The sequence below is a fragment of the Rhinolophus sinicus genome, chromosome 4 (genome assembly GCF_057876585.1).
Source record: "Rhinolophus sinicus isolate RSI-liver-muscle chromosome 4, RSI-T2T, whole genome shotgun sequence".
NCBI lineage: Eukaryota > Metazoa > Chordata > Mammalia > Chiroptera > Rhinolophidae > Rhinolophus > Rhinolophus sinicus.
Window position 1 is genome coordinate 102,873,141 of NC_142504.1, and position 14,991 is coordinate 102,888,131.

Sequence of the window (14,991 nt, forward strand, 5' to 3'; positions counted from 1 at the left end):
AGGGCATAGACTAGACAAGCTCAAAAAACTCAGTTACCATCCTTTTAAAATATAACCCACAAAAAGTTACATCATAGAAGTCTTCACAGCCATCTGCTTCCGCCATCATCTTTGATTTCCACCAACAGATTTCAAAAGTTGAATCTGGCCCTTTGTGGGTTTAGGAACATTTAGCATGATTTTCTGGATGGGATCAGAAAAGACACTAATTAACTCACCATTCCTATCAGCAGGAAGAGTCTACCTCTCATCCTGTCAATTAAGACACAACCACGGTCTTATGTATAATTCCTTGTATCTTTTCACATTCTTCACAGGACCTGGAACAGAATTTGAATATAGCATGCAGTCCCATCCCTTTCTGTCCATCTCCACTTCCACCCCTAACACCAGGCCTAACCACCATTGTGTCGTTTTTTCCTCGTCTGGGTTACTGCAATAGCCTCCTACTGGTTTCCTGTCCAGCGTGGAGACTCTGGATTCCCTCTAATCTCTTCTCCACAGCCAGAGTGAACTTCATCAAAAGTAAATCAGAGCATGTGCTCCCCTGCTTAAAACCCTCCAATGGCTTCACCTTGCATCCTGATAAAAAAAAAAAAAAATTCCAAACTCAGTATAATAGCTGCTAAGGCTTTATGTATCAGTTAGCTATTGTTGCAGAACAAGCTGCCCCAAAACTCAGTGGCATAAAAAAGATTTGTTTCTCTTGTGTCAATGGGATTTTCCTGATATAGAGTAGATGTGGCTGGCCTCACGTATGTACCTGTACATGTATTTCTCATTCTATGGGCAGACCGTGTGCTAATAAGCCAGATGTTAGTAAGGATTTTTTCTTTTTAATTTGTAGCCAAATGTGGTCGTGGAGTGGACTTATCGATTAGGTATAGTAAGTGCCATGCCTAAGTTCTCACAACACTTTTAGGAGGCCACAAAATTGTTTTAATTCTATTTTAAAGTCAGAATAAAAATTTTGACTATGATAACAATGAACCCATTAGTATTTTTTGTCTTTATACCAATGCACCTATAAAATATAATTTTTAATAGTTTTTTTTTTAACGGATGAATTGGCCCTTGAAGGGAAAAGTGCCTAGGGCCACCAAACCCACAATGCAACCTTGCCCAATCTTAATTAATCATATTAGAAACCTAGAAAACTGTTTCTTGGTCTTGTATTTTTTCTCTTCAGCAAGTCATGGAGCTTCATGAAATTTCAATTTCCTTCTTCAAAGAAGAGGGAACTTAATAGGTAAGAGTTTCATCTGCACTCTCTGGAAAGGGAGTGCCCCCCAAATTGGGGGATTCCTCCCAGCCCTTGTTGGCTTGCTGGACCTTGGACTCTTGGCTGCCCTCCCTCTATCTGGGAGACATCATTTTACGCTGAGGTCCTCGTCACCCTGCTGTGACCCTGGGTCATTAATATGAAGTAACTATGTGGAGAGTCCTTTTGGTCCTGTGCAAAAAATAGTGGAAGACTCTTTCCTGCAAGAGATTATGTTATTTTCCAGTCAGAGGGTTTGCTCATTTTATTTTCATAGAAGACCCGTTTACATTTTAGTTACCTAGAAGTCCCATTCAAATGGTCGATCCTATTAGGTTTATAGAAATCTAATGTTGGTAAATCTCAGAGAGGACACAAAAATGGAAGTTAACTGTTTGGAGAAGAGATGCAAAATTATTCCTCACCTGTAAAGACAGTTAGTTTGGGTTCAAAAGTAATAACTTTCTTTATCAGTCAGTCTTGTCATTCCCACAAGAATAAATGTGGTTAGTAACCAAATATATACATATATATGTATATATATGCATATACATATATATACATATATATACATATATATAGTTATTCCATCCTTTTTAAAAGAAGCCAAACAATTTTTCAGATCACCGCATATAGTATATTCCAAAGTTCACTTTGTCTTGTGAAGCTCTGAATTAGCTTCACAATTTTTAACTTATTTTGACATCATTTTGTATTTTTTAATAGGTAGTTAATTTCCTGTTTCTGTGTGTCCCTTAGTGACTATGTATGTGCTTACATTTCTTTTTCTTTCTGGTTCCCAAGTCACAAATGGAAAAAAGTGTGATCCCACATTGGCCTCATCAGCTACCTGGATGTTTTCACAGATTCTGTGATTTCTTTCCTTGCTGAACAGAGAGAGAAACTTGCACGGTATTTTTGCCTTTCCAGAATGTAGAATTCATTTAATCTCATCTGTGTTTATACATATTTCTTGGTATTCAGTATTCCTAATACTTCCCTGGGGCTTCCTAACAACGTGCCTTTTTGTGCTCTCCACTTTGGAGGTTCCATGTGTCTTGTGTCCCAAGAATTGGAGAAAATGCTCCCTCTTCCTCAGCTCTCTGAATTATTATGCCCAAAATTTCCTAAGTTGGAGCTAGTCTTCTATTCATCGGCCTCATCACCGTTTGATTGTGGCACTGAGACACACCCTCACATAACATGGAGGGATGCTTTGGAAAGTCTATACGTGCCCTCTGTCGCTTCACCTCCTTGGAGGAAGTACAGGGGCCCAGCTCAGGCTGGCTCACCCAGGAGTCACTGGGAGAACAAGCTTGACTCTGAGCAAAATGGTTGCTTCCTCTCAGCCATCTCCTTTTCTTGCACTAAGGAGGGGATTCCTGATTTACCTGGTGGGACTACGGCAGTGATTCTCAAAGGAGGGTCCCTGGACCAGCAGCATCAGCTTTACCTGAGAATTTGTTCGGTACAAATTATTGGCCCCACTCCAAGGATCTGTACTTGAACAACCCCTCCGGGTGAAAACAATGCTCAAGTTGGAGAACTACTGAACTAAGGCTTTGTTTTATTAAAATTAAAGTTAAACCTTCCAACTATTTACTTAGCCCCACCAGGGCCTTTATGAAATCGGTCCTTCTTGGTATCTATTAGGTAGCTCTGTTCCAGGTGCTCACGCTAACCTGTGCCCTCCTGGGGCACAGGCGGTGTTGGCAACGGGCCATTGGAGGAAGCAGGCAAAGTCTGTTTTTGACAGCGTCTCCTATTTCCTTTCAGCTCCTCTATCCTTTACATTCCTTTCCTATGTCACTTTCACACCAATTGTTGCTGTCTGTATCTTTTAATCCTATCCCATTCTAGGGATAGGATATCGGGTGATAGAGGCGGAAATCGATACTCTCCTCAGGTCGATTTGAATGCATTATCATAAAGACCGAAACACCACCCTATCGCCTTCATCAGTCAGGATAAGTTGGTTACACTGTGTTAACAAACAACCCCCAAATCTCATGGGTTTACAACTGCAAAGGATTGTTCCCACTCACACCGCACATCCAGTATGAATCAATGGGGAAAAGAGAGCTCTGCTTTTCCCAATGATCCTCACCGTGGAACCAAGCTGTCACTAATATCTGGTGTGTGAATGTGGCAGAAGGAAAGAGAGCATGGCAAAGCACAGAGTGGCTTACCAGACTTTGTCCAGAAGTGACACATTACTTCCCTTCCTATGTCATTGGCTAAGCCAGCTAACATGGCCAAGCCTGACCTCAATGGGGCACTGACATTTAATCCTCCTCCAAGGAGAAGAAAGGACTATTACAAAACCATCATGCACTCTTCACCCATCACCCAAAGGGCTAGACCACCAACATAACATTTCAAACTCCACGGTGGACAATGCGAAAATGCCTGTGTGTGTACACCTGTGACTGTACACTCGCTGAGTGGGTCCAGGGTGTCGGGAGGTTCCCTGAGGGAGGCTGCTTCCTGCTGGCCCTCACGCATAGTCACCCGGATTGTTTCCTAGAGGAAAAACAGAACTAACGTTGATGGAGTGCTGCCTGAGTGCTGGCAACTGTGCCAGACCTCTTCCATTCATGTTCTCACTTAATCCTCACCTTCTGCAGGAGAGAAAGGAACTAACCTTCTACAAACACACCAAATCCCAAAGCAATTTGTCACTTGCCCATAGTGACCAGGGATCTGGTAAAACTGAGATGCTGACTTCACAGGCACCAACAAAACTAGATCTGCTACCAGGAAAGTACAAACTGGACACAAGACACCTCTCAGGCACATGGCAGAGGGAGCCTGATTTCTCCAGTAACCCCAATGCTTCTGGTACCGGATAAGCCTCTAAAAGAGGGGCAGTGGTCACTTTTAGTCCACTGTGATTATCACAATGCTGCAACAACGAAACTCTTTCCCCACTATGAATACAATTTCTCAGGATTTTAATTGAAGGAGCAATTCTTCAAATAAATGCAGACGAAACTATATTATCCTGATTAATGAATAGTGAGAATCTATTTAAATCTAGAGTGTCTCAAGATAAATGAGACCAATATAGTTGTTTAACGAGACTTAGAAACTCCATCATTTCAGTAAAGAATACTTCGTATCTTATTTGCAGGAAGCTCTCTGATTTACACCGTTAATGGTATATCAAAAGAAAACCTCTTTGGCTGTATTTCAATTTCTAAATCATTGGACAATAAGCACAAATAATGCACATTAGAAGGTACCCTTGGTGGAGAAACTAAGAGAGAAGGACGTCCGGACGTACACAAAGCAGCGTGCAAGGTGGGTAACAAGCAGATAACTTTGTCAACAACACTGGCTCCGAAAGTGCTTAGCTCACTCAGAAACGGCACCAAAGACCTCAGTGCAAACGCATCACGAAATTATGTCGATGCGATGCTGCACTCAGCAGCTCCATCAGCAGGGCAGCAGCTGACTTCAAACACCTCCCAGAACACTGAGAACTAATAACCGCGAGTGCCGTTCAGGGGCAAACCCCCAACAGCCCAGGACACAAACGCTAAAAGCCCAAGAAGGACATGATCTTTCAAAGAGTGGTGCAGAGGTCCAGGCCCATTTGAGTGAACCGAAGTAGTGGTTGTCTTATAATTTCCAAACGGTCCCCATTATAAAACAAACGATTTCTAAGAAATGTGTTGGTGTTTCTTATCAAACCCATCAGAGCTACCTTTGAAAAAGAAGAGATCTTACTAGCTGGGGACAAATACCACAATAATATAGCACGACAGTATCAAAAACAACTGTTTTCCTTCCAATTCCCAGGAATGACTTGGGTTAAAATGACATAAACCTGGAAGCACTTATACATATAAGTCACGGAATTAGCATTAATTAATCTCTAGGCCAACTGCCTCTAACATAGTCACTTGCTGTGTAAATTCTATAGGAAAGATACATCCAGCCTGACTTTAATTACTATGGTATCTTCATGTATTTTCAATAACATACATACGTAAATCCTAAAATCCAACAAACAATAAAGCCCAAACAGCTGAAAGTACATAGAATTTTAGGAAATACTCTGAACTAGCTGATGGTCCTATTATTAGCCTGTTAAAACCCACGGGCTCATCCTATAATTTTCCCTTTGCTGTGCTTTCAACCCTCTCTTCATTCCAACGATGACGCTGAGCACATTCATATATCACACACAATATATCTCTCCGTGTTTTCCAGATGGTACTTGATAGAATGGAAACAAAAGAAAAGCAGAACAAAGAAAAAAATAGATATTTTTCTACTTTGGTTCTTGAAACAGTTTCTCCCTTGGTAGAGAAAAATATGAACTCGCCTATCCACAGCTAATGAGGAAGCTCAAGATAGGCAGTTCATTGAGAGGCAACACCCTTCGGATTCAGAGGTTCAGACCACTCTTTGGTCTGTAGTAAAGTGCTACAAACCCAGAGGGAAGATTTCCTTAACTCAGGTGTGCGTTAGTGCTAGCTTGGGCTACAGAGAAATCAGTGATGGCTGAAGTGACTGGTTTGGAGGGAATAAGACTCATCCCACCATGCGTCCCCACACTGATCACCAAATTTAAGGAGAAAAACAGCCCCAGTTCACAGTACTTCAGATTTTTAAGTCAGCATTTATAGACTCCAAGACTTAAAATTACCAATTCAAATGCATCAGAAATATATTTAATATGTCATTTGAGAATTGAAAATATCAATTTAGAATATGGCTTTTCCAAAGCTCTCTATAAAGATTTGATTTCCATACCAGCAGATAACCCTGAAGTGATGTTTATTTTTCTTTCAAGAAATTGGGATATAAATACTTACGTCTTTTAGGTCATTTGTGAAGCAAACACACCAAATAGCATCATCTTTCAGGGAAATAAGTTACGCGCATGGTAAGAAAAACTAAATCACTTTCAAAAAGCAGTACATATTATATATGATCAATTTGCTCTCATTTCCAAATAGTGGTTGCCATTCTGTCTAATTCACCTCCATGGAAATAAGTTGAGGTCATTTATAAGCCATGATGGACTACAAACATGAGTGCCACCCTCTCAGCATTTACTATCAGGGAGGTAGGTGAATCTCATGGTACCTCAGTGATACCTACTCTGAGCATCATCTGGCCACGCCCTCCAGCAAGAATGCGTGGCCTTATTGATTTCAATCCTCTTGCCCAATAAAGTCTCCCCATGTAGCTTATCATCCTAAACAAATGCCCATGAGCCCCCCACCCCCAGACCAGCTTCATAAGAGACATTATGAATCATGGAACCTGGATTCACACTTATCTCCATCACAAAAGAGCTGCACAACTTGTATCAGCAACTAAAACAAGTTGAGCCTTAATTCTGTCATTTGAAAAAATGGGTTAATAATTTGTATATTATAGGATTCTGCTGAAGACTAAATGGGATGTTTGTGAAAACACATAGTAGGAGGTACCTGGCATACGGTAGACGTGCAACATATGCAGCTTTGTTTCTTTTAGTCAACAATACACAGTTTTCAACTATCCCAACTCTCTCTCTTACTTTCCTAATTTTTTTCAGGCTTTTCTAAAAAGGGTTCCCAACCAACACTTCTAGCATCATATGGTATCAGAGCTGGAAGAGCCCCTCATACATCATATAATCTTGGTGGCATTTTTGTTATGCATTTGACCCCTCCACGCACCCAGTTCAGAGAGTGTCAAAGCCGATAATCAGAATGCTGATAGAATGTGTCCTTTTTTTTCTATTGTTTTATAATTCGAATGGTCTCAAACACTAGCTGAAGAAAAGGAGCAGGGCCCCTCAGCACAATCTTCGCATGTTATTCTTAGAGGGGAGTTAGTGTTTATTGAATACCTACTATGTGCCAGGCACTCCACCTTTGTCATACTATTAAACATCATGACACCTTCAGAAAAGTTGCATATTCTCTGTTGTTTTGTTTTCTTTCTTACATGCGGGACCACACAGGTCCCATGTAAGTGATGGAGCCAGCATCAAGCCCACACGTATATGACCCAAAGCCTGGGATCTTCTCCACTACTTCATTGCAGAGCAATGGCAAAGGTCATGACCTCCAGAAGGAGAAAGACGAGCACAGAAACAGAGATGGAGGTGAAGGGTCCTAAAGTAAGTCAGCCACTATCAGTTCTAAGCACATGGGTTGTACCGCGGCAGTAACTTCAAGAAGCACTGGAGAGCAAGGAATTTTATATCAGAAACCAAACCATCCACTGAGTGGAAAACGAATCCTGAACTTTGCTCATCCTGAACAGAATACAAAGGTACAGAGGAATAAACAAACACACATGAACTGAGAGAGGACATTTGCGGAATTAAATCCAGATTGGTTGGAAAGGACATATGCTATATGCTGAGCTCCACTTAATGGAATCAAATCAATTCTCTTATTACAGCGTTGTGGGGAGGAAAAGATGAAATGCTCTTTGAAAGCCCTTTGAAAAAGGAAAAGCTCTATGAAATGGACCGATTCGTTAGTTTATTAAAGAGAGCCCTGGATTGGGAATCAGAGAGACCTGGGATTTAGTGTCAGCTTTGCCTCTAACTAGCTCTGTGACCTTGGGTCATGCATTTAAATTCTGTGGCCCTCAATCTCATCAACAGAAACATTAAGGGTTTGAACAAAGTAGCCCCTTACCACTGTAACATTGTGTCCCAGTTACTCACGTCATTGTATTCCCCCACAATTCCCTGCCTTCTCGAAGATACACACACCTCAGGAATTCCTGTGTCCTGGACTCCAGGGTGATTGAAAGCCAGAGCGGAGGTTTGTGGCCTCAGCATTGTTCTGAGTAAGTTCTAAATTTGCACATTGCACAGAATCATGAGCGAGCACGCACACACACATACAGAGAAAGACAGATGGCAACAGACAAACTTGCTAACCTTTAAAAAGATTCCAGTCTGGCTACCCCAGCAGTCTAGTGGCAGGGATCTGTGCCCAGAGGAGTGGAGACAGGTGAAGAACTCCCAGGCTGCCGAGCTCAGACACTGACGATTCAGCACGCTTGCCCCCTGCCTGGGAAAGAGCTGCCTCGTGGCTCCAGCTGCCCCGGTCCACGCGGGGCTCTGAGCACCAAGTCCCTGGAGGAAGTCCTTGCTTTCTCCTGTTCCAGAACCATCAGGGCCCACGGAGCTTTGGGGAAAGTTTAGGAGAGAAAGGAATCCCAAATTAGAATTTGGAACAGACTGATTTTTGTTGTTTAATGGAGTGTGTTGGTGGATTCGAACGATGTCTCTAAAGGTCAGGTGATTGTAAATAAAGAGGTCAGAAATGTACCTGAATGAGGTCCCTCGAGAGTCTGTCCACTTCCACTGAGGAAACTCTTTTAGGAATGTACTTCAAGGAGAGAATCCAGTAAACAATGGGTTCTACAACCAGGTGGACGGGGTTTGTGTTTTGGGTTGGATTGTGGTAGTCGTAACCCCCAGAACCTGTGAATGTGACATCATTTTATTTGGAAATAGTCTTTGTAGATTTAATCAAGTTAAGATGAGATCATTAGGAGGGGCCTTAATCCAATATGAGTAGTGTCCTTTTAAGAAGAGGGAAATTTGGACACAGACACACAGGGAGAACGCTATGTGAAGACAGAGACATGTGGGAAGAGGCCATGTGAAGATGGAGGTGGAGATGGGAGTTATGCTGCTGTAAACCAAGGAACACTGGCTACAGGAAGCAGGAAAAAGGACAGAAGCATCCTTTCCTAGAGGCTTCAGAGGGAGTACGGTCCTGCTAAAACCTTCGTTTCAGACTTCTGGCCTCCAGAACTGAAGGACAATAAATTTCTGTTGCTTTAAGCCACCCAGTTTAGGATACTTGTTATGGCAGCCCTAGAAGGTAAATACAATTTATTTCTCAGCTTTACCAAGTTCCAGCTGTGTGGCCTCTGGACAAGTTCCCTAACCTCTCTGGTGCTCAGTATGCCTCGTCTGTAAAATGGGAATAATGACAGTACCTGCTTCACCAACTTGGCTTGGGAATGAAATAATAATATCAATCAATTAATTAATTAAATTCAGTAAACAGTGCTCGTCACATAGTAACAGCTTCTACAGTATTTAGTTGATGAGCATAGGTTCTATTCTTTCAAAAATCAACAATGATGATCAATCTTCACTTTTTGAACCAAAAAGACATTTAGAGCTGAGTGTCTGAATGAGGTGGGCAATCAGGCTGAATCACGTTGTTTTGAAACAAAAACAAGATCTGACTTTTAAGTAGCAAGAAGGGGTAAGCGCGTAGGCACTTGAAAAGCCCAAGGTGCCAATAAATGCCAGTCAAAATGGCCCATAATCAAATGTGGGGTTTGAAAAGGAGGCAGATGAGCTGGGGGACTTGCTGCCATGAGTGGCATTCCATGCATTCCGTCTGCTTCCACAGACTGGCAGAGCTGGATCGTTAAGCCCCACACTTAACGAGAGCAAAGACGGAACCTGGGGGACACCTTTGCTCCTTGTCCACACTGATATTTCACACAAATGTTGCTCATCCCTATGGCTGGTGTCCCTGAAGTACTTAGGAAAATGCAGAGGCCGAGAAGGTGTAGATACGGATGGGAATTGGCCAGAAAGGAAAAAAATATTTTCCTTTAAGCACACATGTTCTTTTCTGGTGGGAGAGCATAATTTTGATTTGGGCAAGTTTTGTCTAAGTTTCAATCAATGAAAACCTGGGTATGTCTACATTTATGACCTGCTTTGTACATGTGCTCTGAAAGGGACAAAGCTCTTATCTTTCTGAAGAGGAAATAAGTATGCAGCAGAAACACATCCTTTTAGGGCTGCTTAGCAGGGAAAATGTCTTCAATACAGTGTCTCCACAAAACTAGGTTTTCTAAACTCCTCTCTTGCTTGTTAGAGGGACTCCCTGGTCTGAGTTGAGTGCCATTCTATTTACAGTGGGTAGGTTGGCACTTGATAAAAGGTAAAACTCTAATTTACTCTGACTAAGGACACAGAGTCAGAAATTTGAAATGCTTCTCAAGCTCAACAATTAAATTATAAACAATCCATCCTTATTTATTGATCGTTTACTCCATCCCTGGTCCTAAGCTCTGAGTGATATGTCTCATGAGTTTTGTGCGTTAGAGAGAAAATTAAATACGTACTGAGCACATATCATGCTGTGGCCTAATGTTAATCCTTTCCACCTACATTGTCTTATGTAATTCTTTCAACAAACACGAAGTATATATTATTATTCCCATTTTATAGGTAGAAAATGTCATGTAACAAAAGGCCAAAAAAAAACCATTACCTTGCATCTGCGGAGGAGGAGATTCAGGATTTGCCTAAAGCTCTGAACTCTCCAAAGCCCCAGATCTTTCTACACCTTTATGCTGTCCAGTCTTCTTAGGCACTCAAGACTTATACTTTACGAGAGAAAATATATAATAGGATGCAATTAAGGATCAAAATGCCAAACCCCACCTATTCAATGCTACAGAATTTGGGGAAGGGGGCCCTCTGGTTGGCTGGAGGAGGAGGGGAAGGCATGTAACTTTGACGGAACTGTTTTTGTGTCTCATTTCAGGCAACAGATCCATCATTCGCCTCCCATGTCAGCAGGAGAAAAAAACAACGTATTTATTTGAAAAGCTTCTGATTCTAAGATAAATCATGGAAAATTCATCCTTGTCTACATAAATGTTTACTGTCTGCCTTCTAAATAAAATGTCTGGGCCGAAGGGCTTTGAACATTTTATATCCTAAGATAAAAGACAATATCTACGTTAAAAGTTATAACAAAGGCAAAACACAATACATGTGGAAAGTCCCAGATGCTGCACTTTCTGGGGTTATCCCTCATATCACTGTTCGGTTCTTTTATTCACGGATGCATTCACTCAACCATTATTTATTCATTGAGAGACTTACGTATGCCAGAAACTTCTATTATGATCTTTTGTCATTATTTTCATTGTTTGGGAATATTTTGAAATCTGCTGCCTTTCTTGTAAGCCCGATTGTCAGTTTGTTAAAACTGGTGGTTCAGAATACACAGCTAGGAAGACTTTCTACATAACTCTGATGTGATCTGCCACATACGGAATCTAGGCTCATGGATGTATTTTCTTAGAAAGATTTATACTGAAGGAAAGCATCAGTCCTCTCTCTCTCTTCTTAGTTTCCTTTCTGTTCTCCTGAAAGCCCTGTGACCCTAAGAAGAAAGGTTCATTTAAGTTCCCTAGAATGGCACCATTCAAATCTATAAAAGATTCCTAGTTGGCAGGTTTAATAAAGAAATACTCCACATTTAAGAAAAAAGGAACTGGAAGATGTTGAAAAGTTACTTCCTGAGGCTTGTTTTTATTACTTTAATCACAAAGATCACACGAAAATTTTAATTCTCTGGAACCAAGCCTGGCAACACAAATGAGAAATGTGACAGTTTTGGCTCAGAACTGCCTAACGGTATAAGAGCAGGGGAGGGGCAGCTGTTGCAAAAACAATAATAGCTGCTTATCTCCCAATCTTACATAATCATTAATAGATTTCTATAAATCACAAGGTAGGAATCACTCCTATTTTTAGATGAGCTTATTAAAATAGTTTGTTTAAGCTTCACCGCAACGTAGAACATAAAGGCAACCATGTACTTCTCAGCTCTGGCAAGACAAAGATATGCCATGACTTCATTCACTCCAGAAATATGTCATTTATTCATTCATTCATCCATTTATCCAACAAATATTGATTGAGCCCCTCTGATGTGCTAGAGACTCTTTAAGCTTAGGAGATGCGTCAAGGAATACAATTCTCTTGAAATGTGTGTATTCTAGTGGTGGCCAAAGAGTAGATAAAAATAGAGACAATCACCAAAATATACAAGCAATTTATAAGCTCACATATAAAATAGGTGAGCCTCTAGAACAACTCAATCTTGTCAACACTTTTATTGTAGCCCATTAAGACGCACTTGGGACTTCTGGTCTCTAGAACTATAAGACAATAAACTTGTGTGTGTGTTTTTAAAGCTATTAACTTTGTGGAAATTTGTAACAGCAGTGATAGGAAAGCAATACAACAATAATTTTTTGTTTTTTAAAGATTTTATTGGGGAAAGGGAACAGGACCCCATTGGGGAACAGTGTGCACTTCCAGGACCTTTTTCCAAGTCAAGTTGTTGTCCTTGCAGTCTTAGTTGTGGAGGGTGCAGCTCAGCTCCAGGTCCAGTTGCCATTGCTAGTTGCAGGGGGTCGAGCCCACCATCCCTTGTGGGACTCGAGGAGTCCAACTGGCAACCTTGTTGTTGAGAGCACACTGGCCCATGTGGGATTCGAACCGGCAGCCTTCGGAGCCAGGAGCACAGAGCTCCAACCACCTGAGCCACCGGGCCCACAACAAGAACTTTTTAGTGTAACTATGTCCCATGCAACTTTTAAGCAATATTTAGGCTTTAGAAATGTTCATTTTTTTATCTGAAATTCAAATTTAACTGGGCATCCCATTTTCTCTAGAAATGCTATCATGGAAGTCCAGAAGCTTGACACACTCTGTTTTTTTTTGTAAAAGAATTCCTTTGGCTCTTGTTTTGAAAACAAGGGTGAAAAGGCAAGATAAGGAACAGAGAGCCCTATTAGGGAGGTTACTGCAATCACCCAGATGAAAGATGACGGTGGCTTGGATGAGGGTGGCAGTCATGGAGATCGTGAGAAGTGGGTCCATCTGCATCTTGGCTGATGGCCTCTGCTGATAATCACGCTGAGGGAGGTGCCTACATGTTGCCATTTCCCTTATGTTCTGCAGCCTTCTATTTACTACTAAGGAAGATTCAGCCTTGCAACTAACTCATGTGCCTCCAGTTACTGAAGTCCAAAGGGAAGAGAAGATAGTTCTAGACCCAAAAAACAGAAACAACACATGGTACTTTTGGGTGTGCAAATAGCGGACCACCATTTCCATTCCTTTTCTGCCACCCCAGACTTGTGAACCATTTAGAAATAAGGCACCTGGAGCACTTATTAATCTGTGGATGTTAATGATCAGTCCAACAAGCAGAAAAAGTTTTAATCCAAAAACCAGTATTTCGGTGTATAAGTGATTTCCTTGCTCTAACTACCTCCCAAATACGTATTAGTCTAAAGTACGGCAAAGCTGGCTTGCTTTCTCAGATGGTCTGAAGAACACTTTGTTCCACTCTTTTTTATCCTTGGAGATCTTTCTTCTGACTTTCATGAAAAGCTTAGGCGTCAGAACGGCCAAAGTCCTAGGATGTGAATTATCTCATGTTGGTTACAATTGCTCTCAGGTTCATTAGCAGGGAGAGTGCACTCTGCATTTTTATTTACCTCTGCTTTTCAATTCATTCATGTAAGTAAATTGTTGGTGACTTATGTTACCAAAATCCCACCAGCCCGGGGAAAGTGAAGACACACATGAATGAAGTTCTGTGCAGGCTCGGCGAGCACATTCAGGATCCCAGGTGTCAGCTTCACCAAGGTCTATGGCTCTTCCCATTTGGGGAGGACACCTGGCCCACTTGAGGTAAACAAGTAAAGATTTAGTCTAATCTTAGTCTATATATCAGCCAGAGAGAATGAATGAGACGGTGGCTACAACAGAAATTGAAGTGATCTAAATATTTTCCCAATTCTATTCTACAAATGTTTACAGGCTGCCCATTTCATATAAAGTATTATACCAGTTACTTCAAAGATGAATGAGACACGATCTCTGCCATGAGTTTTACAAAGAATGCACGCAAGCAACTAGAATAGCCCCTAATAGGTGGGTGTCTTCAATCTAGACCTTCTCAGCTTTAATTTTCCTTTCATTTTGTTCTGGAAAATTTGTGACCAGATTGGCAACTCATGAGCCCATTCAGGGCATTTATACAAGTGAAGCAATGTGACACATTCTGAAAGTTATGCCTAAATCAAGCAGACTCTGATCAGACAAGATTTTCTTATCAGTCAAGTTAGCAACTACGAGTATTTTTTGAGCTCATATGGGACATTTTGTAAGTTACCAGATGCTTGGGTACAAATAAAAGGATAGGCCTAATTCGTTCCCTTTGGAGACTTGTATTCTAATTGAGAGAACAGAATTCTCAATAAAATGTAATCACTTGCAAATGGGAAATGAATTGGAGAGAGGTCAGCACTTATGTGGGGAAACAGAAGAGGTTGGAAATGGAGATAAGATGGCTAGTTTTCTGGGATCGGGTGATGCCCTTAGGATGTTCTTCCAACGTCTCTCTCCACACATCTCCTGGAACATGAGTCTTAGCTGAACCTTTGTGAGTTGCTGAGTCAGCTGAACCTTTATTTGCATCACTGTCTGTGAAAGGTTAGATCGGAAATAAACCGGTGGCCTCTGGGAACTCTCCAGTGTACTGATCTGTCCTGGGAGTGTTCTTGACAGTGTCAGTTCACAAATAACACCCCCATGGGTCACTTAACAAACCCAGTGACAAATCATGAATTTTGGCTTTCTGACACAAACCTGAGGCTAGCAATTTCATTTCTAACAGTTTACTTAACGTCCTGAAAAAGGACCAAATGATCACATCACTTAACCACATACTGAAAAAAAAAGTTCCCGCCCCCAGCTCTGCAAAGTATCACACATTGGCATTCCTTGTTTTCTTGATTGCCTTTCTTTCTCAAAATATGGGTAAAGAATGTGCCAGAAGCTGCAGCATTGGGGAGTTTCACCTCCTTCTAAAATGATCAAGACTAAGACAGTGAAGAGCTTCACAACCTAT